Consider the following 21,728-nt stretch of genomic DNA (forward strand, 5'->3'; position numbering starts at 1 on the left):
AAAACGAGAAAAGCACTCCCCGTCGGGGAATCGAACCCCGGTCTCCCGCGTGACAGGCGGGGATACTCACCACTATACTAACGAGGAAGAAGCTGATGAAAGCACGGCAGTATTCGGGCGGACCCATTTACTCTTGGGACCGATAGAATTTTGCCCATTTACACATACGCAGATGTTCTGCCAAAAGAAAAATAGCTTCCACAGATGATATCTTGAGTCATCTAACTGCAAAGTCCAGCTAAAGAAATCTCAAGTCTGACAAATCAGACTTTTTCTCTTTCCCCAAAGGTAAAGCTGCAGTGATTCCTGGGGACAAAGCGCTGTTTGGAGGTGAAATGCAGAAAAACATAACCTGGTGTTGTAAATAGTACATAGGCAAGAGGACAGCAAAGTGGCATGCTTCTTAGCATTTAGCAGGAATCACTTCTTCTTGAGATGGACTTTGTCAAAGATGGCGACAGTCTTGGGAAATAGCTTCGTAGAAAACGAGAAAAGCACTCCCTGTCGGGGAATCGAACCCCGGTCTCCCGCGTGACAGGCGGGGATACTCACCACTATACTAACGAGGAAGAAGCTGATGAAAGCATGGCAGTATTCGGGCAGACCCATTTACTCTTGGGACCGATAGAATTTTGCCCATTTACACATTCGCAGATGTTCTGCCAAAAGAAAAATAGCTTCCACAGATGATATCTTGAGTCATCTAACTGCAAAGTCCAGCTAAAGAAATCTCAAGTCTGACAAATCAGACTTTTTCCTTTTCCCCAAAGGTAAAGCTGCAGTGATTCCTGGGGACAAAGCGCTGTTTGGAGGTGAAATGCAGAAAAACATAACCTGGTGTTGTAAACAGTACATAGGCAAGAGGATAGCAAAGTGGCATGCTTCTTAGCATTTAGCAGGAATCACTTCTTCTTGAGATGGACTTTGTCAAAGATGGCGACAGTCTTGGGAAATAGCTTCGTAGAAAACGAGAAAAGCACTCCCCGTCGGGGAATCGAACCCCGGTCTCCCGCGTGACAGGCGGGGATACTCACCACTATACTAACGAGGAAGAAGCTGATGAAAGCACGGCAGTATTCGGGCGGACCCATTTACTCTTGGGACCGATAGAATTTTGCCCATTTACACATACGCAGATGTTCTGCCAAAAGAAAAATAGCTTCCACAGATGATATCTTGAGTCATCTAACTGCAAAGTCCAGCTAAAGAAATCTCAAGTCTGACAAATCAGACTTTTTCTCTTTCCCCAAAGGTAAAGCTGCAGTGATTCCTGGGGACAAAGCGCTGTTTGGAGGTGAAATGCAGAAAAACATAACCTGGTGTTGTAAATAGTACATAGGCAAGAGGACAGCAAAGTGGCATGCTTCTTAGCATTTAGCAGGAATCACTTCTTCTTGAGATGGACTTTGTCAAAGATGGCGACAGTCTTGGGAAATAGCTTCGTAGAAAACGAGAAAAGCACTCCCTGTCGGGGAATCGAACCCCGGTCTCCCGCGTGACAGGCGGGGATACTCACCACTATACTAACGAGGAAGAAGCTGATGAAAGCATGGCAGTATTCGGGCAGACCCATTTACTCTTGGGACCGATAGAATTTTGCCCATTTACACATACGCAGATGTTCTGCCAAAAGAAAAATAGCTTCCACAGATGATATCTTGAGTCATCTAACTGCAAAGTCCAGCTAAAGAAATCTCAAGTCTGACAAATCAGACTTTTTCTCTTTCCCCAAAGGTAAAGCTGCAGTGATTCCTGGGGACAAAGCGCTGTTTGGAGGTGAAATGCAGAAAAACATAACCTGGTGTTGTAAACAGTACATAGGCAAGAGGATAGCAAAGTGGCATGCTTCTTAGCATTTAGCAGGAAGCACTTCTTCTTGAGATGGACTTTGCCAAAGATGGCGACAGTCTTGGGAAATAGCTTCGTAGAAAACGAGAAAAGCACTCCCCGTCGGGGAATCGAACCCCGGTCTCCCGCGTGACAGGCGGGGATACTCACCACTATACTAACGAGGAAGAAGCTGATGAAAGCATGGCAGTATTCGGGCAGACCCATTTACTCTTGGGACCGATAGAATTTTGCCCATTTACACATACGCAGATGTTCTGCCAAAAGAAAAATAGCTTCCACAGATGATATCTTGAGTCATCTAACTGCAAAGTCCAGCTAAAGAAATCTCAAGTCTGACAAATCAGACTTTTTCTCTTTCCCCAAAGGTAAAGCTGCAGTGATTCCTGGGGACAAAGCGCTGTTTGGAGGTGAAATGCAGAAAAACATAACCTGGTGTTGTAAATAGTACATAGGCAAGAGGATAGCAAAGTGGCATGCTTCTTAGCATTTAGCAGGAAGCACTTCTTCTTGAGATGGACTTTGTCAAAGATGGCGACAGTCTTGGGAAATAGCTTCGTAGAAAACGAGAAAAGCACTCCCCGTCGGGGAATCGAACCCCGGTCTCCCGCGTGACAGGCGGGGATACTCACCACTATACTAACGAGGAAGAAGCTGATGAAAGCATGGCAGTATTCGGGCAGACCCATTTACTCTTGGGACCGATAGAATTTTGCCCATTTACACATTCGCAGATGTTCTGCCAAAAGAAAAATAGCTTCCACAGATGATATCTTGAGTCATCTAACTGCAAAGTCCAGCTAAAGAAATCTCAAGTCTGACAAATCAGACTTTTTCCTTTTCCCCAAAGGTAAAGCTGCAGTGATTCCTGGGGACAAAGCGCTGTTTGGAGGTGAAATGCAGAAAAACATAACCTGGTGTTGTAAATAGTACATAGGCAAGAGGATAGCAAAGTGGCATGCTTCTTAGCATTTAGCAGGAATCACTTCTTCTTGAGATGGACTTTGTCAAAGATGGCGACAGTCTTGGGAAATAGCTTCGTAGAAAACGAGAAAAGCACTCCCCGTCGGGGAATCGAACCCCGGTCTCCCGCGTGACAGGCGGGGATACTCACCACTATACTAACGAGGAAGAAGCTGATGAAAGCATGGCAGTATTCGGGCGGACCCATTTACTCTTGGGACCAATAGAATTTTGCCCATTTACACATACGCAGATGTTCTGCCAAAAGAAAAATAGCTTCCACAGATGATATCTTGAGTCATCTAACTGCAAAGTCCAGCTAAAGAAATCTCAAGTCTGACAAATCAGACTTTTTCCTTTTCCCCAAAGGTAAAGCTGCAGTGATTCCTGGGGACAAAGCGCTGTTTGGAGGTGAAATGCAGAAAAACATAACCTGGTGTTGTAAATAGTACATAGGCAAGAGGACAGCAAAGTGGCATGCTTCTTAGCATTTAGCAGGAATCACTTCTTCTTGAGATGGACTTTGTCAAAGATGGCGACAGTCTTGGGAAATAGCTTCGTAGAAAACGAGAAAAGCACTCCCCGTCGGGGAATCGAACCCCGGTCTCCCGCGTGACAGGCGGGGATACTCACCACTATACTAACGAGGAAGAAGCTGATGAAAGCATGGCAGTATTCGGGCGGACCCATTTACTCTTGGGACCGATAGAATTTTGCCCATTTACACATACGCAGATGTTCTGCCAAAAGAAAAATAGCTTCCACAGATGATATCTTGAGTCATCTAACTGCAAAGTCCAGCTAAAGAAATCTCAAGTCTGACAAATCAGACTTTTTCTCTTTCCCCAAAGGTAAAGCTGCAGTGATTCCTGGGGACAAAGCGCTGTTTGGAGGTGAAATGCAGAAAAACATAACCTGGTGTTGTAAACAGTACATAGGCAAGAGGATAGCAAAGTGGCATGCTTCTTAGCATTTAGCAGGAAGCACTTCTTCTTGAGATGGACTTTGCCAAAGATGGCGACAGTCTTGGGAAATAGCTTCGTAGAAAACGAGAAAAGCACTCCCCGTCGGGGAATCGAACCCCGGTCTCCCGCGTGACAGGCGGGGATACTCACCACTATACTAACGAGGAAGAAGCTGATGAAAGCATGGCAGTATTCGGGCAGACCCATTTACTCTTGGGACCGATAGAATTTTGCCCATTTACACATACGCAGATGTTCTGCCAAAAGAAAAATAGCTTCCACAGATGATATCTTGAGTCATCTAACTGCAAAGTCCAGCTAAAGAAATCTCAAGTCTGACAAATCAGACTTTTTCCTTTTCCCCAAAGGTAAAGCTGCAGTGATTCCTGGGGACAAAGCGCTGTTTGGAGGTGAAATGCAGAAAAACATAACCTGGTGTTGTAAATAGTACATAGGCAAGAGGATAGCAAAGTGGCATGCTTCTTAGCATTTAGCAGGAATCACTTCTTCTTGAGATGGACTTTGTCAAAGATGGCGACAGTCTTGGGAAATAGCTTCGTAGAAAACGAGAAAAGCACTCCCCGTCGGGGAATCGAACCCCGGTCTCCCGCGTGACAGGCGGGGATACTCACCACTATACTAACGAGGAAGAAGCTGATGAAAGCATGGCAGTATTCGGGCGGACCCATTTACTCTTGGGACCGATAGAATTTTTCCCATTTACACATACGCAGATGTTCTGCCAAAAGAAAAATAGCTTCCACAGATGATATCTTGAGTCATCTAACTGCAAAGTCCAGCTAAAGAAATCTCAAGTCTGACAAATCAGACTTTTTCTCTTTCCCCAAAGGTAAAGCTGCAGTGATTCCTGGGGACAAAGCGCTGTTTGGAGGTGAAATGCAGAAAAACATAACCTGGTGTTGTAAATAGTACATAGGCAAGAGGATAGCAAAGTGGCATGCTTCTTAGCATTTAGCAGGAAGCACTTCTTCTTGAGATGGACTTTGTCAAAGATGGCGACAGTCTTGGGAAATAGCTTCGTAGAAAACGAGAAAAGCACTCCCCGTCGGGGAATCGAACCCCGGTCTCCCGCGTGACAGGCGGGGATACTCACCACTATACTAACGAGGAAGAAGCTGATGAAAGCATGGCAGTATTCGGGCAGACCCATTTACTCTTGGGACCGATAGAATTTTGCCCATTTACACATTCGCAGATGTTCTGCCAAAAGAAAAATAGCTTCCACAGATGATATCTTGAGTCATCTAACTGCAAAGTCCAGCTAAAGAAATCTCAAGTCTGACAAATCAGACTTTTTCCTTTTCCCCAAAGGTAAAGCTGCAGTGATTCCTGGGGACAAAGCGCTGTTTGGAGGTGAAATGCAGAAAAACATAACCTGGTGTTGTAAATAGTACATAGGCAAGAGGATAGCAAAGTGGCATGCTTCTTAGCATTTAGCAGGAATCACTTCTTCTTGAGATGGACTTTGTCAAAGATGGCGACAGTCTTGGGAAATAGCTTCGTAGAAAACGAGAAAAGCACTCCCCGTCGGGGAATCGAACCCCGGTCTCCCGCGTGACAGGCGGGGATACTCACCACTATACTAACGAGGAAGAAGCTGATGAAAGCATGGCAGTATTCGGGCGGACCCATTTACTCTTGGGACCAATAGAATTTTGCCCATTTACACATACGCAGATGTTCTGCCAAAAGAAAAATAGCTTCCACAGATGATATCTTGAGTCATCTAACTGCAAAGTCCAGCTAAAGAAATCTCAAGTCTGACAAATCAGACTTTTTCCTTTTCCCCAAAGGTAAAGCTGCAGTGATTCCTGGGGACAAAGCGCTGTTTGGAGGTGAAATGCAGAAAAACATAACCTGGTGTTGTAAATAGTACATAGGCAAGAGGACAGCAAAGTGGCATGCTTCTTAGCATTTAGCAGGAATCACTTCTTCTTGAGATGGACTTTGTCAAAGATGGCGACAGTCTTGGGAAATAGCTTCGTAGAAAACGAGAAAAGCACTCCCCGTCGGGGAATCGAACCCCGGTCTCCCGCGTGACAGGCGGGGATACTCACCACTATACTAACGAGGAAGAAGCTGATGAAAGCATGGCAGTATTCGGGCGGACCCATTTACTCTTGGGACCGATAGAATTTTGCCCATTTACACATACGCAGATGTTCTGCCAAAAGAAAAATAGCTTCCACAGATGATATCTTGAGTCATCTAACTGCAAAGTCCAGCTAAAGAAATCTCAAGTCTGACAAATCAGACTTTTTCTCTTTCCCCAAAGGTAAAGCTGCAGTGATTCCTGGGGACAAAGCGCTGTTTGGAGGTGAAATGCAGAAAAACATAACCTGGTGTTGTAAACAGTACATAGGCAAGAGGATAGCAAAGTGGCATGCTTCTTAGCATTTAGCAGGAAGCACTTCTTCTTGAGATGGACTTTGCCAAAGATGGCGACAGTCTTGGGAAATAGCTTCGTAGAAAACGAGAAAAGCACTCCCCGTCGGGGAATCGAACCCCGGTCTCCCGCGTGACAGGCGGGGATACTCACCACTATACTAACGAGGAAGAAGCTGATGAAAGCATGGCAGTATTCGGGCAGACCCATTTACTCTTGGGACCGATAGAATTTTGCCCATTTACACATACGCAGATGTTCTGCCAAAAGAAAAATAGCTTCCACAGATGATATCTTGAGTCATCTAACTGCAAAGTCCAGCTAAAGAAATCTCAAGTCTGACAAATCAGACTTTTTCCTTTTCCCCAAAGGTAAAGCTGCAGTGATTCCTGGGGACAAAGCGCTGTTTGGAGGTGAAATGCAGAAAAACATAACCTGGTGTTGTAAATAGTACATAGGCAAGAGGATAGCAAAGTGGCATGCTTCTTAGCATTTAGCAGGAATCACTTCTTCTTGAGATGGACTTTGTCAAAGATGGCGACAGTCTTGGGAAATAGCTTCGTAGAAAACGAGAAAAGCACTCCCCGTCGGGGAATCGAACCCCGGTCTCCCGCGTGACAGGCGGGGATACTCACCACTATACTAACGAGGAAGAAGCTGATGAAAGCATGGCAGTATTCGGGCGGACCCATTTACTCTTGGGACCAATAGAATTTTGCCCATTTACACATACGCAGATGTTCTGCCAAAAGAAAAATAGCTTCCACAGATGATATCTTGAGTCATCTAACTGCAAAGTCCAGCTAAAGAAATCTCAAGTCTGACAAATCAGACTTTTTCCTTTTCCCCAAAGGTAAAGCTGCAGTGATTCCTGGGGACAAAGCGCTGTTTGGAGGTGAAATGCAGAAAAACATAACCTGGTGTTGTAAATAGTACATAGGCAAGAGGACAGCAAAGTGGCATGCTTCTTAGCATTTAGCAGGAATCACTTCTTCTTGAGATGGACTTTGTCAAAGATGGCGACAGTCTTGGGAAATAGCTTCGTAGAAAACGAGAAAAGCACTCCCCGTCGGGGAATCGAACCCCGGTCTCCCGCGTGACAGGCGGGGATACTCACCACTATACTAACGAGGAAGAAGCTGATGAAAGCATGGCAGTATTCGGGCGGACCCATTTACTCTTGGGACCGATAGAATTTTGCCCATTTACACATACGCAGATGTTCTGCCAAAAGAAAAATAGCTTCCACAGATGATATCTTGAGTCATCTAACTGCAAAGTCCAGCTAAAGAAATCTCAAGTCTGACAAATCAGACTTTTTCTCTTTCCCCAAAGGTAAAGCTGCAGTGATTCCTGGGGACAAAGCGCTGTTTGGAGGTGAAATGCAGAAAAACATAACCTGGTGTTGTAAACAGTACATAGGCAAGAGGATAGCAAAGTGGCATGCTTCTTAGCATTTAGCAGGAAGCACTTCTTCTTGAGATGGACTTTGCCAAAGATGGCGACAGTCTTGGGAAATAGCTTCGTAGAAAACGAGAAAAGCACTCCCCGTCGGGGAATCGAACCCCGGTCTCCCGCGTGACAGGCGGGGATACTCACCACTATACTAACGAGGAAGAAGCTGATGAAAGCATGGCAGTATTCGGGCAGACCCATTTACTCTTGGGACCGATAGAATTTTGCCCATTTACACATACGCAGATGTTCTGCCAAAAGAAAAATAGCTTCCACAGATGATATCTTGAGTCATCTAACTGCAAAGTCCAGCTAAAGAAATCTCAAGTCTGACAAATCAGACTTTTTCCTTTTCCCCAAAGGTAAAGCTGCAGTGATTCCTGGGGACAAAGCGCTGTTTGGAGGTGAAATGCAGAAAAACATAACCTGGTGTTGTAAATAGTACATAGGCAAGAGGATAGCAAAGTGGCATGCTTCTTAGCATTTAGCAGGAATCACTTCTTCTTGAGATGGACTTTGTCAAAGATGGCGACAGTCTTGGGAAATAGCTTCGTAGAAAACGAGAAAAGCACTCCCCGTCGGGGAATCGAACCCCGGTCTCCCGCGTGACAGGCGGGGATACTCACCACTATACTAACGAGGAAGAAGCTGATGAAAGCATGGCAGTATTCGGGCGGACCCATTTACTCTTGGGACCGATAGAATTTTTCCCATTTACACATACGCAGATGTTCTGCCAAAAGAAAAATAGCTTCCACAGATGATATCTTGAGTCATCTAACTGCAAAGTCCAGCTAAAGAAATCTCAAGTCTGACAAATCAGACTTTTTCTCTTTCCCCAAAGGTAAAGCTGCAGTGATTCCTGGGGACAAAGCGCTGTTTGGAGGTGAAATGCAGAAAAACAGAACCTGGTGTTGTAAACAGTACATAGGGAAGAGGATAGCAAAGTGGCATGCTTCTTAGCATTTAGCAGGAAGCACTTCTTCTTGAGATGGACTTTGCCAAAGATGGCGACAGTCTTGGGAAATAGCTTCGTAGAAAACGAGAAAAGCACTCCCCGTCGGGGAATCGAACCCCGGTCTCCCGCGTGACAGGCAGGGATACTCACCACTATACTAACGAGGAAGAAGCTGATGAAAGCATGGCAGTATTCGGGCAGACCCATTTACTCTTGGGACCGATAGAATTTTGCCCATTTACACATACGCAGATGTTCTGCCAAAAGAAAAATAGCTTCCACAGATGATATCTTGAGTCATCTAACTGCAAAGTCCAGCTAAAGAAATCTCAAGTCTGACAAATCAGACTTTTTCTCTTTCCCCAAAGGTAAAGCTGCAGTGATTCCTGGGGACAAAGCGCTGTTTGGAGGTGAAATGCAGAAAAACATAACCTGGTGTTGTAAATAGTACATAGGCAAGAGGATAGCAAAGTGGCATGCTTCTTAGCATTTAGCAGGAAGCACTTCTTCTTGAGATGGACTTTGTCAAAGATGGCGACAGTCTTGGGAAATAGCTTCGTAGAAAACGAGAAAAGCACTCCCCGTCGGGGAATCGAACCCCGGTCTCCCGCGTGACAGGCGGGGATACTCACCACTATACTAACGAGGAAGAAGCTGATGAAAGCATGGCAGTATTCGGGCAGACCCATTTACTCTTGGGACCGATAGAATTTTGCCCATTTACACATACGCAGATGTTCTGCCAAAAGAAAAATAGCTTCCACAGATGATATCTTGAGTCATCTAACTGCAAAGTCCAGCTAAAGAAATCTCAAGTCTGACAAATCAGACTTTTTCTCTTTCCCCAAAGGTAAAGCTGCAGTGATTCCTGGGGACAAAGCGCTGTTTGGAGGTGAAATGCAGAAAAACATAACCTGGTGTTGTAAATAGTACATAGGCAAGAGGATAGCAAAGTGGCATGCTTCTTAGCATTTAGCAGGAAGCACTTCTTCTTGAGATGGACTTTGTCAAAGATGGCGACAGTCTTGGGAAATAGCTTCGTAGAAAACGAGAAAAGCACTCCCCGTCGGGGAATCGAACCCCGGTCTCCCGCGTGACAGGCGGGGATACTCACCACTATACTAACGAGGAAGAAGCTGATGAAAGCATGGCAGTATTCGGGCAGACCCATTTACTCTTGGGACCGATAGAATTTTGCCCATTTACACATACGCAGATGTTCTGCCAAAAGAAAAATAGCTTCCACAGATGATATCTTGAGTCATCTAACTGCAAAGTCCAGCTAAAGAAATCTCAAGTCTGACAAATCAGACTTTTTCCTTTTCCCCAAAGGTAAAGCTGCAGTGATTCCTGGGGACAAAGCGCTGTTTGGAGGTGAAATGCAGAAAAACATAACCTGGTGTTGTAAATAGTACATAGGCAAGAGGACAGCAAAGTGGCATGCTTCTTAGCATTTAGCAGGAATCACTTCTTCTTGAGATGGACTTTGTCAAAGATGGCGACAGTCTTGGGAAATAGCTTCGTAGAAAACGAGAAAAGCACTCCCCGTCGGGGAATCGAACCCCGGTCTCCCGCGTGACAGGCGGGGATACTCACCACTATACTAACGAGGAAGAAGCTGATGAAAGCATGGCAGTATTCGGGCAGACCCATTTACTCTTGGGACCGATAGAATTTTGCCCATTTACACATTCGCAGATGTTCTGCCAAAAGAAAAATAGCTTCCACAGATGATATCTTGAGTCATCTAACTGCAAAGTCCAGCTAAAGAAATCTCAAGTCTGACAAATCAGACTTTTTCTCTTTCCCCAAAGGTAAAGCTGCAGTGATTCCTGGGGACAAAGCGCTGTTTGGAGGTGAAATGCAGAAAAACATAACCTGGTGTTGTAAATAGTACATAGGCAAGAGGATAGCAAAGTGGCATGCTTCTTAGCATTTAGCAGGAAGCACTTCTTCTTGAGATGGACTTTGTCAAAGATGGCGACAGTCTTGGGAAATAGCTTCGTAGAAAACCACTCCCCGTCGGGGAATCGAACCCCGGTCTCCCGCGTGACAGGCGGGGATACTCACCACTATACTAACGAGGAAGAAGCTGATGAAAGCACGGCAGTATTCGGGCGGACCCATTTACTCTTGGGACCGATAGAATTTTGCCCATTTACACATACGCAGATGTTCTGCCAAAAGAAAAATAGCTTCCACAGATGATATCTTGAGTCATCTAACTGCAAAGTCCAGCTAAAGAAATCTCAAGTCTGACAAATCAGACTTTTTCTCTTTCCCCAAAGGTAAAGCTGCAGTGATTCCTGGGGACAAAGCGCTGTTTGGAGGTGAAATGCAGAAAAACATAACCTGGTGTTGTAAATAGTACATAGGCAAGAGGATAGCAAAGTGGCATGCTTCTTAGCATTTAGCAGGAAGCACTTCTTCTTGAGATGGACTTTGTCAAAGATGGCGACAGTCTTGGGAAATAGCTTCGTAGAAAACCACTCCCCGTCGGGGAATCGAACCCCGGTCTCCCGCGTGACAGGCGGGGATACTCACCACTATACTAACGAGGAAGAAGCTGATGAAAGCACGGCAGTATTCGGGCGGACCCATTTACTCTTGGGACCGATAGAATTTTGCCCATTTACACATACGCAGATGTTCTGCCAAAAGAAAAATAGCTTCCACAGATGATATCTTGAGTCATCTAACTGCAAAGTCCAGCTAAAGAAATCTCAAGTCTGACAAATCAGACTTTTTCTCTTTCCCCAAAGGTAAAGCTGCAGTGATTCCTGGGGACAAAGCGCTGTTTGGAGGTGAAATGCAGAAAAACATAACCTGGTGTTGTAAATAGTACATAGGCAAGAGGATAGCAAAGTGGCATGCTTCTTAGCATTTAGCAGGAAGCACTTCTTCTTGAGATGGACTTTGTCAAAGATGGCGACAGTCTTGGGAAATAGCTTCGTAGAAAACGAGAAAAGCACTCCCCGTCGGGGAATCGAACCCCGGTCTCCCGCGTGACAGGCGGGCATACTCACCACTATACTAACGAGGAAGAAGCTGATGAAAGCATGGCAGTATTCGGGCAGACCCATTTACTCTTGGGACCGATAGAATTTTGCCCATTTACACATACGCAGATGTTCTGCCAAAAGAAAAATAGCTTCCACAGATGATATCTTGAGTCATCTAACTGCAAAGTCCAGCTAAAGAAATCTCAAGTCTGACAAATCAGACTTTTTCTCTTTCCCCAAAGGTAAAGCTGCAGTGATTCCTGGGGACAAAGCGCTGTTTGGAGGTGAAATGCAGAAAAACATAACCTGGTGTTGTAAACAGTACATAGGCAAGAGGATAGCAAAGTGGCATGCTTCTTAGCATTTAGCAGGAAGCACTTCTTCTTGAGATGGACTTTGCCAAAGATGGCGACAGTCTTGGGAAATAGCTTCGTAGAAAACGAGAAAAGTACTCCCCGTCGGGGAATCGAACCCCGGTCTCCCGCGTGACAGGCGGGGATACTCACCACTATACTAACGAGGAAGAAGCTGATGAAAGCACGGCAGTATTCGGGCGGACCCATTTACTCTTGGGACCGATAGAATTTTGCCCATTTACACATACGCAGATGTTCTGCCAAAAGAAAAATAGCTTCCACAGATGATATCTTGAGTCATCTAACTGCAAAGTCCAGCTAAAGAAATCTCAAGTCTGACAAATCAGACTTTTTCTCTTTCCCCAAAGGTAAAGCTGCAGTGATTCCTGGGGACAAAGCGCTGTTTGGAGGTGAAATGCAGAAAAACATAACCTGGTGTTGTAAATAGTACATAGGCAAGAGGATAGCAAAGTGGCATGCTTCTTAGCATTTAGCAGGAAGCACTTCTTCTTGAGATGGACTTTGTCAAAGATGGCGACAGTCTTGGGAAATAGCTTCGTAGAAAACCACTCCCCGTCGGGGAATCGAACCCCGGTCTCCCGCGTGACAGGCGGGGATACTCACCACTATACTAACGAGGAAGAAGCTGATGAAAGCACGGCAGTATTCGGGCGGACCCATTTACTCTTGGGACCGATAGAATTTTGCCCATTTACACATACGCAGATGTTCTGCCAAAAGAAAAATAGCTTCCACAGATGATATCTTGAGTCATCTAACTGCAAAGTCCAGCTAAAGAAATCTCAAGTCTGACAAATCAGACTTTTTCTCTTTCCCCAAAGGTAAAGCTGCAGTGATTCCTGGGGACAAAGCGCTGTTTGGAGGTGAAATGCAGAAAAACATAACCTGGTGTTGTAAATAGTACATAGGCAAGAGGATAGCAAAGTGGCATGCTTCTTAGCATTTAGCAGGAAGCACTTCTTCTTGAGATGGACTTTGTCAAAGATGGCGACAGTCTTGGGAAATAGCTTCGTAGAAAACCACTCCCCGTCGGGGAATCGAACCCCGGTCTCCCGCGTGACAGGCGGGGATACTCACCACTATACTAACGAGGAAGAAGCTGATGAAAGCATGGCAGTATTCGGGCAGACCCATTTACTCTTGGGACCGATAGAATTTTGCCCATTTACACATACGCAGATGTTCTGCCAAAAGAAAAATAGCTTCCACAGATGATATCTTGAGTCATCTAACTGCAAAGTCCAGCTAAAGAAATCTCAAGTCTGACAAATCAGACTTTTTCCTTTTCCCCAAAGGTAAAGCTGCAGTGATTCCTGGGGACAAAGCGCTGTTTGGAGGTGAAATGCAGAAAAACATAACCTGGTGTTGTAAATAGTACATAGGCAAGAGGATAGCAAAGTTGCATGCTTCTTAGCATTTAGCAGGAATCACTTCTTCTTGAGATGGACTTTGTCAAAGATGGCGACAGTCTTGGGAAATAGCTTCGTAGAAAACGAGAAAAGCACTCCCCGTCGGGGAATCGAACCCCGGTCTCCCGCGTGACAGGCGGGGATACTCACCACTATACTAACGAGGAAGAAGCTGATGAAAGCACGGCAGTATTCGGGCGGACCCATTTACTCTTGGGACCGATAGAATTTTGCCCATTTACACATACGCAGATGTTCTGCCAAAAGAAAAATAGCTTCCACAGATGATATCTTGAGTCATCTAACTGCAAAGTCCAGCTAAAGAAATCTCAAGTCTGACAAATCAGACTTTTTCTCTTTCCCCAAAGGTAAAGCTGCAGTGATTCCTGGGGACAAAGCGCTGTTTGGAGGTGAAATGCAGAAAAACATAACCTGGTGTTGTAAATAGTACATAGGCAAGAGGATAGCAAAGTGGCATGCTTCTTAGCATTTAGCAGGAAGCACTTCTTCTTGAGATGGACTTTGTCAAAGATGGCGACAGTCTTGGGAAATAGCTTCGTAGAAAACGAGAAAAGCACTCCCCGTCGGGGAATTGAACCCCGGTCTCCCGCGTGACAGGCGGGGATACTCACCACTATACTAACGAGGAAGAAGCTGATGAAAGCATGGCAGTATTCGGGCAGACCCATTTACTCTTGGGACCGATAGAATTTTGCCCATTTACACATACGCAGATGTTCTGCCAAAAGAAAAATAGCTTCCACAGATGATATCTTGAGTCATCTAACTGCAAAGTCCAGCTAAAGAAATCTCAAGTCTGACAAATCAGACTTTTTCTCTTTCCCCAAAGGTAAAGCTGCAGTGATTCCTGGGGACAAAGCGCTGTTTGGAGGTGAAATGCAGAAAAACATAACCTGGTGTTGTAAATAGTACATAGGCAAGAGGATAGCAAAGTGGCATGCTTCTTAGCATTTAGCAGGAAGCACTTCTTCTTGAGATGGACTTTGTCAAAGATGGCGACAGTCTTGGGAAATAGCTTCGTAGAAAACGAGAAAAGCACTCCCCGTCGGGGAATCGAACCCCGGTCTCCCGCGTGACAGGCGGGGATACTCACCACTATACTAACGAGGAAGAAGCTGATGAAAGCATGGCAGTATTCGGGCAGACCCATTTACTCTTGGGACCGATAGAATTTTGCCCATTTACACATACGCAGATGTTCTGCCAAAAGAAAAATAGCTTCCACAGATGATATCTTGAGTCATCTAACTGCAAAGTCCAGCTAAAGAAATCTCAAGTCTGACAAATCAGACTTTTTCCTTTTCCCCAAAGGTAAAGCTGCAGTGATTCCTGGGGACAAAGCGCTGTTTGGAGGTGAAATGCAGAAAAACATAACCTGGTGTTGTAAATAGTACATAGGCAAGAGGATAGCAAAGTTGCATGCTTCTTAGCATTTAGCAGGAATCACTTCTTCTTGAGATGGACTTTGTCAAAGATGGCGACAGTCTTGGGAAATAGCTTCGTAGAAAACGAGAAAAGCACTCCCCGTCGGGGAATCGAACCCCGGTCTCCCGCGTGACAGGCGGGGATACTCACCACTATACTAACGAGGAAGAAGCTGATGAAAGCACGGCAGTATTCGGGCGGACCCATTTACTCTTGGGACCGATAGAATTTTGCCCATTTACACATACGCAGATGTTCTGCCAAAAGAAAAATAGCTTCCACAGATGATATCTTGAGTCATCTAACTGCAAAGTCCAGCTAAAGAAATCTCAAGTCTGACAAATCAGACTTTTTCTCTTTCCCCAAAGGTAAAGCTGCAGTGATTCCTGGGGACAAAGCGCTGTTTGGAGGTGAAATGCAGAAAAACATAACCTGGTGTTGTAAATAGTACATAGGCAAGAGGATAGCAAAGTGGCATGCTTCTTAGCATTTAGCAGGAAGCACTTCTTCTTGAGATGGACTTTGTCAAAGATGGCGACAGTCTTGGGAAATAGCTTCGTAGAAAACCACTCCCCGTCGGGGAATCGAACCCCGGTCTCCCGCGTGACAGGCGGGGATACTCACCACTATACTAACGAGGAAGAAGCTGATGAAAGCACGGCAGTATTCGGGCGGACCCATTTACTCTTGGGACCGATAGAATTTTGCCCATTTACACATACGCAGATGTTCTGCCAAAAGAAAAATAGCTTCCACAGATGATATCTTGAGTCATCTAACTGCAAAGTCCAGCTAAAGAAATCTCAAGTCTGACAAATCAGACTTTTTCTCTTTCCCCAAAGGTAAAGCTGCAGTGATTCCTGGGGACAAAGCGCTGTTTGGAGGTGAAATGCAGAAAAACATAACCTGGTGTTGTAAATAGTACATAGGCAAGAGGATAGCAAAGTGGCATGCTTCTTAGCAATTAGCAGGAAGCACTTTTTCTTGAGATGGACTTTGTCAAAGATGGCGACAGTCTTGGGAAATAGCTTCGTAGAAAACGAGAAAAGCACTCCCCGTCGGGGAATCGAACCCCGGTCTCCCGCGTGACAGGCGGGGATACTCACCACTATACTAACGAGGAAGAAGCTGATGAAAGCATGGCAGTATTCGGGCAGACCCATTTACTCTTGGGACCGATAGAATTTTGCCCATTTACACATACGCAGATGTTCTGCCAAAAGAAAAATAGCTTCCACAGATGATATCTTGAGTCATCTAACTGCAAAGTCCAGCTAAAGAAATCTCAAGTCTGACAAATCAGACTTTTTCCTTTTCCCCAAAGGTAAAGCTGCAGTGATTCCTGGGGACAAAGCGCTGTTTGGAGGTGAAATGCAGAAAAACATAACCTGGTGTTGTAAATAGTACATAGGCAAGAGGATAGCAAAGTTGCATGCTTCTTAGCATTTAGCAGGAATCACTTCTTCTTGAGATGGACTTTGTCAAAGATGGCGACAGTCTTGGGAAATAGCTTCGTAGAAAACGAGAAAAGCACTCCCCGTCGGGGAATCGAACCCCGGTCTCCCGCGTGACAGGCGGGGATACTCACCACTATACTAACGAGGAAGAAGCTGATGAAAGCACGGCAGTATTCGGGCGGACCCATTTACTCTTGGGACCGATAGAATTTTGCCCATTTACACATACGCAGATGTTCTGCCAAAAGAAAAATAGCTTCCACAGATGATATCTTGAGTCATCTAACTGCAAAGTCCAGCTAAAGAAATCTCAAGTCTGACAAATCAGACTTTTTCTCTTTCCCCAAAGGTAAAGCTGCAGTGATTCCTGGGGACAAAGCGCTGTTTGGAGGTGAAATGCAGAAAAACATAACCTGGTGTTGTAAATAGTACATAGGCAAGAGGATAGCAAAGTGGCATGCTTCTTAGCATTTAGCAGGAAGCACTTCTTCTTGAGATGGACTTTGTCAAAGATGGCGACAGTCTTGGGAAATAGCTTCGTAGAAAACGAGAAAAGCACTCCCCGTCGGGGAATCGAACCCCGGTCTCCCGCGTGACAGGCGGGGATACTCACCACTATACTAACGAGGAAGAAGCTGATGAAAGCATGGCAGTATTCGGGCAGACCCATTTACTCTTGGGACCGATAGAATTTTGCCCATTTACACATACGCAGATGTTCTGCCAAAAGAAAAATAGCTTCCACAGATGATATCTTGAGTCATCTAACTGCAAAGTCCAGCTAAAGAAATCTCAAGTCTGACAAATCAGACTTTTTCTCTTTCCCCAAAGGTAAAGCTGCAGTGATTCCTGGGGACAAAGCGCTGTTTGGAGGTGAAATGCAGAAAAACATAACCTGGTGTTGTAAATAGTACATAGGCAAGAGGATAGCAAAGTGGCATGCTTCTTAGCATTTAGCAGGAAGCACTTCTTCTTGAGATGGACTTTGTCAAAGATGGCGACAGTCTTGGGAAATAGCTTCGTAGAAAACGAGAAAAGTACTCCCCGTCGGGGAATCGAACCCCGGTCTCCCGCGTGACAGGCGGGGATACTCACCACTATACTAACGAGGAAGAAGCTGATGAAAGAATGGCAGTATTCGGGCAGACCCATTTACTCTTGGGACCGATAGAATTTTGCCCATTTACACATACGCAGATGTTCTGCCAAAAGAAAAATAGCTTCCACAGATGATATCTTGAGTCATCTAACTGCAAAGTCCAGCTAAAGAAATCTCAAGTCTGACAAATCAGACTTTTTCTCTTTCCCCAAAGGTAAAGCTGCAGTGATTCCTGGGGACAAAGCGCTGTTTGGAGGTGAAATGCAGAAAAACATAACCTGGTGTTGTAAATAGTACATAGGCAAGAGGATAGCAAAGTGGCATGCTTCTTAGCATTTAGCAGGAAGCACTTCTTCTTGAGATGGACTTTGTCAAAGATGGCGACAGTCTTGGGAAATAGCTTCGTAGAAAACCACTCCCCGTCGGGGAATCGAACCCCGGTCTCCCGCGTGACAGGCGGGGATACTCACCACTATACTAACGAGGAAGAAGCTGATGAAAGCACGGCAGTATTCGGGCGGACCCATTTACTCTTGGGACCGATAGAATTTTGCCCATTTACACATACGCAGATGTTCTGCCAAAAGAAAAATAGCTTCCACAGATGATATCTTGAGTCATCTAACTGCAAAGTCCAGCTAAAGAAATCTCAAGTCTGACAAATCAGACTTTTTCTCTTTCCCCAAAGGTAAAGCTGCAGTGATTCCTGGGGACAAAGCGCTGTTTGGAGGTGAAATGCAGAAAAACATAACCTGGTGTTGTAAACAGTACATAGGCAAGAGGATAGCAAAGTGGCATGCTTCTTAGCATTTAGCAGGAAGCACTTCTTCTTGAGATGGACTTTGCCAAAGATGGCGACAGTCTTGGGAAATAGCTTCGTAGAAAACGAGAAAAGCACTCCCCGTCAGGGAATCGAACCCCAGTCTCCCGCGTGACAGGCAGGGATACTCACCACTATACTAACGAGGAAGAAGCTGATGAAAGCATGGCAGTATTCGGGCAGACCCATTTACTCTTGGGACCGATAGAATTTTGCCCATTTACACATACGCAGATGTTCTGCCAAAAGAAAAATAGCTTCCACAGATGATATCTTGAGTCATCTAACTGCAAAGTCCAGCTAAAGAAATCTCAAGTCTGACAAATCAGACTTTTTCTCTTTCCCCAAAGGTAAAGCTGCAGTGATTCCTGGGGACAAAGCGCTGTTTGGAGGTGAAATGCAGAAAAACATAACCTGGTGTTGTAAATAGTACATAGGCAAGAGGATAGCAAAGTGGCATGCTTCTTAGCATTTAGCAGGAAGCACTTCTTCTTGAGATGGACTTTGTCAAAGATGGCGACAGTCTTGGGAAATAGCTTCGTAGAAAACGAGAAAAGTACTCCCCGTCGGGGAATCGAACCCCGGTCTCCCGCGTGACAGGCGGGGATACTCACCACTATACTAACGAGGAAGAAGCTGATGAAAGAATGGCAGTATTCGGGCAGACCCATTTACTCTTGGGACCGATAGAATTTTGCCCATTTACACATACGCAGATGTTCTGCCAAAAGAAAAATAGCTTCCACAGATGATATCTTGAGTCATCTAACTGCAAAGTCCAGCTAAAGAAATCTCAAGTCTGACAAATCAGACTTTTTCTCTTTCCCCAAAGGTAAAGCTGCAGTGATTCCTGGGGACAAAGCGCTGTTTGGAGGTGAAATGCAGAAAAACATAACCTGGTGTTGTAAATAGTACATAGGCAAGAGGATAGCAAAGTGGCATGCTTCTTAGCATTTAGCAGGAAGCACTTCTTCTTGAGATGGACTTTGTCAAAGATGGCGACAGTCTTGGGAAATAGCTTCGTAGAAAACCACTCCCCGTCGGGGAATCGAACCCCGGTCTCCCGCGTGACAGGCGGGGATACTCACCACTATACTAACGAGGAAGAAGCTGATGAAAGCACGGCAGTATTCGGGCGGACCCATTTACTCTTGGGACCGATAGAATTTTGCCCATTTACACATACGCAGATGTTCTGCCAAAAGAAAAATAGCTTCCACAGATGATATCTTGAGTCATCTAACTGCAAAGTCCAGCTAAAGAAATCTCAAGTCTGACAAATCAGACTTTTTCTCTTTCCCCAAAGGTAAAGCTGCAGTGATTCCTGGGGACAAAGCGCTGTTTGGAGGTGAAATGCAGAAAAACATAACCTGGTGTTGTAAATAGTACATAGGCAAGAGGATAGCAAAGTGGCATGCTTCTTAGCATTTAGCAGGAAGCACTTCTTCTTGAGATGGACTTTGTCAAAGATGGCGACAGTCTTGGGAAATAGCTTCGTAGAAAACGAGAAAAGCACTCCCCGTCGGGGAATCGAACCCCGGTCTCCCGCGTGACAGGCGGGGATACTCACCACTATACTAACGAGGAAGAAGCTGATGAAAGCATGGCAGTATTCGGGCAGACCCATTTACTCTTGGGACCGATAGAATTTTGCCCATTTACACATACGCAGATGTTCTGCCAAAAGAAAAATAGCTTCCACAGATGATATCTTGAGTCATCTAACTGCAAAGTCCAGCTAAAGAAATCTCAAGTCTGACAAATCAGACTTTTTCTCTTTCCCCAAAGGTAAAGCTGCAGTGATTCCTGGGGACAAAGCGCTGTTTGGAGGTGAAATGCAGAAAAACATAACCTGGTGTTGTAAATAGTACATAGGCAAGAGGATAGCAAAGTGGCATGCTTCTTAGCAATTAGCAGGAAGCACTTCTTCTTGAGATGGACTTTGTCAAAGATGGCGACAGTCTTGGGAAATAGCTTCGTAGAAAACGAGAAAAGCACTCCCCGTCGGGGAATCGAACCCCGGTCTCCCGCGTGACAGGCGGGGATACTCACCACTATACTAACGAGGAAGAAGCTGATGAAAGCATGGCAGTATTCGGGCAGACCCATTTACTCTTGGGACCGATAGAATTTTGCCCATTTACACATACGCAGATGTTCTGCCAAAAGAAAAATAGCTTCCACAGATGATATCTTGAGTCATCTAACTGCAAAGTCCAGCTAAAGAAATCTCAAGTCTGACAAATCAGACTTTTTCCTTTTCCCCAAAGGTAAAGCTGCAGTGATTCCTGGGGACAAAGCGCTGTTTGGAGGTGAAATGCAGAAAAACATAACCTGGTGTTGTAAATAGTACATAGGCAAGAGGATAGCAAAGTGGCATGCTTCTTAGCATTTAGCAGGAATCACTTCTTCTTGAGATGGACTTTGTCAAAGATGGCGACAGTCTTGGGAAATAGCTTCGTAGAAAACGAGAAAAGCACTCCCCGTCGGGGAATCGAACCCCGGTCTCCCGCGTGACAGGCGGGGATACTCACCACTATACTAACGAGGAAGAAGCTGATGAAAGCATGGCAGTATTCGGGCGGACCCATTTACTCTTGGGACCGATAGAATTTTGCCCATTTACACATACGCAGATGTTCTGCCAAAAGAAAAATAGCTTCCACAGATGATATCTTGAGTCATCTAACTGCAAAGTCCAGCTAAAGAAATCTCAAGTCTGACAAATCAGACTTTTTCTCTTTCCCCAAAGGTAAAGCTGCAGTGATTCCTGGGGACAAAGCGCTGTTTGGAGGTGAAATGCAGAAAAACATAACCTGGTGTTGTAAATAGTACATAGGCAAGAGGATAGCAAAGTGGCATGCTTCTTAGCATTTAGCAGGAAGCACTTCTTCTTGAGATGGACTTTGTCAAAGATGGCGACAGTCTTGGGAAATAGCTTCGTAGAAAACGAGAAAAGCACTCCCCGTCGGGGAATCGAACCCCGGTCTCCCGCGTGACAGGCGGGGATACTCACCACTATACTAACGAGGAAGAAGCTGATGAAAGCATGGCAGTATTCGGGCAGACCCATTTACTCTTGGGACCGATAGAATTTTGCCCATTTACACATACGCAGATGTTCTGCCAAAAGAAAAATAGCTTCCACAGATGATATCTTGAGTCATCTAACTGCAAAGTCCAGCTAAAGAAATCTCAAGTCTGACAAATCAGACTTTTTCTCTTTCCCCAAAGGTAAAGCTGCAGTGATTCCTGGGGACAAAGCGCTGTTTGGAGGTGAAATGCAGAAAAACATAACCTGGTGTTGTAAATAGTACATAGGCAAGAGGATAGCAAAGTGGCATGCTTCTTAGCAATTAGCAGGAAGCACTTCTTCTTGAGATGGACTTTGTCAAAGATGGCGACAGTCTTGGGAAATAGCTTCGTAGAAAACGAGAAAAGCACTCCCCGTCGGGGAATCGAACCCCGGTCTCCCGCGTGACAGGCGGGGATACTCACCACTATACTAACGAGGAAGAAGCT

General features: G+C 45.2%; 1 non-coding gene across 1 annotated transcript; it reads right to left on the bottom strand.

Moving 5' to 3' along the window:
- Positions 1–11,567: 11,567 nt before the first annotated feature.
- TRNAD-GUC (transfer RNA aspartic acid (anticodon GUC)) lies at positions 11,568–11,639 on the bottom strand. The gene has a single exon. It is a non-coding gene; the product is annotated as a tRNA-Asp (tRNA).
- Between the last annotated feature and the right edge of the window lie 10,089 nt (positions 11,640–21,728).

This window comes from Eleutherodactylus coqui, chromosome 11 (assembly GCF_035609145.1).
Source record: "Eleutherodactylus coqui strain aEleCoq1 chromosome 11, aEleCoq1.hap1, whole genome shotgun sequence".
Taxonomy (NCBI): Eukaryota; Metazoa; Chordata; class Amphibia; order Anura; family Eleutherodactylidae; genus Eleutherodactylus; species Eleutherodactylus coqui.